Raw genomic sequence first — 3,756 nt, forward strand, 5'->3', positions numbered from 1 at the left:
CAAGAAACGAGTCAAAGCCTTTCCAGTGATTGTTACAGGCTGCCACGTGCAGCGAGTGAAGGTGATTGGGATGAAGAATGTGTTGCAAGTAGGGATTGGTTCACTTGTTTCAAAGTGAGGGCAAATTTACATAACGTTAAAGGAGGAGGACAAGCGGTCAGAAGGGACAGCCGCCATCTCACTTCTCCGGGGGCTGGAGACATGGTCATAGAGCTGCCTGGGCAGGCTCTGACCTAAGGCCTAGCCAGCCCTTGAAGCGGGTGTTTTTCAAACTTGCAAAAGGCTCAGCTTCGCGATAAGGTAAGGACGCTAGATACGAAGGCATGACACTGGTTTTGTCATCTTTGTTTAAATGGATGTTGCTTCAAAAACTGCCCTGGGCTGCAGCAGCAGCAAATCCCAACTCTCAGGGCTGCGTTTGTGAGATGCAAGTGTTCCTCTTCCATGCCCAGGAACAAGTTTGGGTTCTGACAGTCTTGGCCACCCTACTTGCTAGCAGCTAGGCAGGTAGTCGGGAGGCCACGTGGTGTTTGGGAAACAGGTCTTTGGATTCAGAACTGTTGCCAACTGTACATCCTGTGTGAGGCATCTACTTTTCACGTGCCTCAGTTTCCTCCTCTGTAATGTCTTCCACTCCTTCTAATGACTACTCCCACCAACCCACTCACAGAGCATTTTCTGCTCTGTAAATCTGGGCTCTGCTCACTTCGAGGGTCAAATGTCCAAAAGAGAAATGCCTCTACCAGGTGAGACCGTGATAGCTGTTTTGAAGTTGAGTGGAAGAACTACCTGGAATGGGTAAAACGGAATGATAACCAGTACAGACAGGTGTGTGTGTGTCAGAGCGGAGGTGTGGGTATTAGTGTAAGGAGGATTCCGAGAACTATGGATGGCAGCTACCTGGGCATGCCCTGGGGTCTGTCTTGGGATTACTGAAGCCTATAACAAAGGCCTAACAGATCAGCCACTCTGGCAACATTACCCAGGCCAGACTGCCAAGGACTCTGGCCAATTAGGAATGAGGGCTCGGGAGCTGGCTAAGCGCCCCCGAACAGCTGGTGAGCTGGTTGAAGGAAAGGGGTGCAAGGGGCAGTGAATAAGTCCAACACTTATAATGTGCTTCTTTGTCTTGAAGCTGGAAGTGGCCTGCTCTGTCATCTAACACCACGTGGAACTTGGTCAGTAGGGGGTGCTGGAGGGCCACTGCAGGCGGAAGGGGGTTCTCTTCTCGTTTGCCATGTGTTCTGGTTCTTCATGCCTGTTAGCAGCATATATGCGGGGAAACCCAGGGCCATTCGGCCTCCAGCAAGTATGGCTGCCATATTTCAGCCTGTGCGCTGGCTGTGGAATCCCAGTGGAAGATTACTTGAGCACTAGCCTCGGCGCCTGACCCTGAACCAGCTCTGGCTCAGGGCAGCTGGTGGCCGTCTGTCTGGGGTTCACATCCTCTATAAGAAGGTCTGGATCCCTCAGGAAGGAGGGCTCCTGTCTGTTAGTTCATGTCTTGCCTGCGCTTCTGTTCGCCCTAGCTTCTCCTTTCTCCGCTGTCGTTGTACACAGGCCGGCCCAGGAAACCTACTCCGCGCAAATGACGAGGGGCCTCCAAACCCAACCACACTCACTGCCCCAGTCGATCTTGACCCTGAGTGGTGCACGGGGTTTGTGCTGGCTACTAATGCAGAGCTTTGTACTTCCAGCCTGCCTGCAGCAGCCTAGAAGGCAGGCCTTTATGGGATCGAACTCCATAAAGACTAAAACTAGGAAAACTCCATAGAACAAGTCTACTGTGTAACATATGGGGTCACCGTGAATCAGAGTAGACTTGATGGCAATGTTTTTTGGGGTGTGGTGGGGGGTTGGTTCAAATTATGCAGTATTTGTTCCTGCTTGAACCTTGGTTGATACAGAATTAGTATCAGGCACACCCTCTGAGTGATCTGAGAACACAGGCACACCCTCCTCCCTCTAATAGCCCCGCCCCTCGCCCTCCCCCCAGCCCCTGCAGTCCTGATGATGCAGTAGTTATGCCTTGGGCTGCTAACCACAAACGCAGCGGTTTAAACCCACCAGGTGGTCCTCCAGAGAAATAAAAGGCTTCCTGCTCCTGTAAAGACTTGTAGCCTTGGGAACCCTCAGAAACAGGTCTACTCTGACCTACGGGGGTCCCTGTAAAATGGAACTGACATGAAGTCAAGTTTAAATCTCAGCCAAATGCAGCACCGAGCTCTTTGCTGTATGGGCTGCAAAACCTCCTATAGCTGGTCGTACTGGCAGCAACAGTGACTGCGAAGATGGTCTTGCTGGCTGGGTTTCCCTGGGTAACCTAGAGTGTTTACAGAAAGTAAACGGCAAGTCCAAGTTCTTTAGCAGTCCGCTCCTATGACAACCCTAAAAGAATTGCTCTTTCTTGTAGGCACGGGATTGATAATGGCTGAAGATCAAGTTTAAAAACTTGAATTGGGTGGAATGTTGAATTGTGATTGTTGGATTGTCCCGGTCTTGGCAAGTTTCTCTTGTTGAAATTAGAACATTGATTAGGGAAGAATGGAATTCTGAAACTTGGAATGAAATTACCTGGCTGGAGGCAGATAAAACTAATCATCTTGAAACCAAGCCACCTGGGCTTCCGTTGCCAGTAGAAGCCCATCCCCTATCCTATCTGACAGACTAGCCAGCCTCCCTTTGTTGGGAAACCCTCTGAGGACCTTGTGTTGGTCAGATGGGTTGCCAAAGGGGTGCTTGTTTTCAAGACCCATGACAACTATCTCTTGTCACCCATAGCCCATAACTGGGGTCAAAACCAGGAAGCTCCTCCAGGGGACCAGTATGCGTTATGACTGGGGGAGAAATAACTTCATCCCTAAAAGAATTGTAGGACTCTGCTGGTATATTTGAGAAGGAACCAGGAGTGTATGTATAGGCGAGGCAGTGGATTCTAAGGGTATTAGATCTCTGTGTGTGTATATGTATTTCTTTTCAATGTTTTTTTAAAATAATTTTATTGGGGGCACATGCAACTCTTATCACAATCTATATATGCATCAATTGTGTAAAGCACATTTGTACATTCATTGCTCTCATCATTCTCAAAACATTTGCTCTCCACTTAAGCCCCTGGCATCATTTTACCCCTCCCTTCCCACTCCCCATCCCTTATGAACCCGTGATAATTTATAAATTATTATTTTGTCATATCTTATACTGTCTGATGTCTCCCTTCACCCATTTTTCTGTTGTCCGTCCCCCAGGGAGGAGGTTATATGTAGATCCTTGTAATCGCTTCTCCCTTTCCAACCCACCCTCCCAGTATCATCACTCACACCACTGGTCTGGAAGGGATCATCTATCTGCCTTGGATTCCCTGGGTTTCCAGTTCCTATCTGTACCAGTGCACATCCTTTGGTCTGGCCAGATTTGTAAGGTAGAATTTGGATCATGATAGTGGGTGGGGAGGAAGCATTTAGGAACTAGAGGAAAGTTGTATGTTTCATCGTTGCTACACTACACCCTGACTGGCTCGTCTCTTCCTGTGACCCTTCCACAAGGGGATGTCCAATTGCCTACACATGGGCTTTGGGTCTCCACTTTGCACACACACCCCCATTCACTATGGTAAGATTTTTTGTTCTGATGATGCCTGATAGCTGATCCCTTCGATACCTAGTGATCACACCAGCTGGTGTGCTGCTTCCATGTGAGCTTTGTTGCTTCTCAGCTAGATAGCTGCTTGTTTACCTTCAAGCCTTTAAGACCCCA

The 3,756-nt window shown here is 48.9% G+C and overlaps 1 long non-coding RNA gene across 1 annotated transcript in view; it reads left to right on the top strand.

Moving 5' to 3' along the window:
• Positions 1-236: 236 nt before the first annotated feature.
• Positions 237-3,756, top strand: part of LOC123521462 — an 85,893-nt gene continuing 82,373 nt past the window's right edge. The window contains exon 1 of the long non-coding RNA XR_006679903.1: positions 237-300. This is a non-coding gene — a long non-coding RNA (uncharacterized LOC123521462). The remainder of the gene's footprint in view (positions 301-3,756) is intronic.

Source organism: Echinops telfairi, unplaced genomic scaffold (assembly GCF_000313985.2).
Source record: "Echinops telfairi isolate 266 unplaced genomic scaffold, ASM31398v2 ScPeMD7_18;HRSCAF=68, whole genome shotgun sequence".
NCBI classification, from domain to species: domain Eukaryota; kingdom Metazoa; phylum Chordata; class Mammalia; order Afrosoricida; family Tenrecidae; genus Echinops; species Echinops telfairi.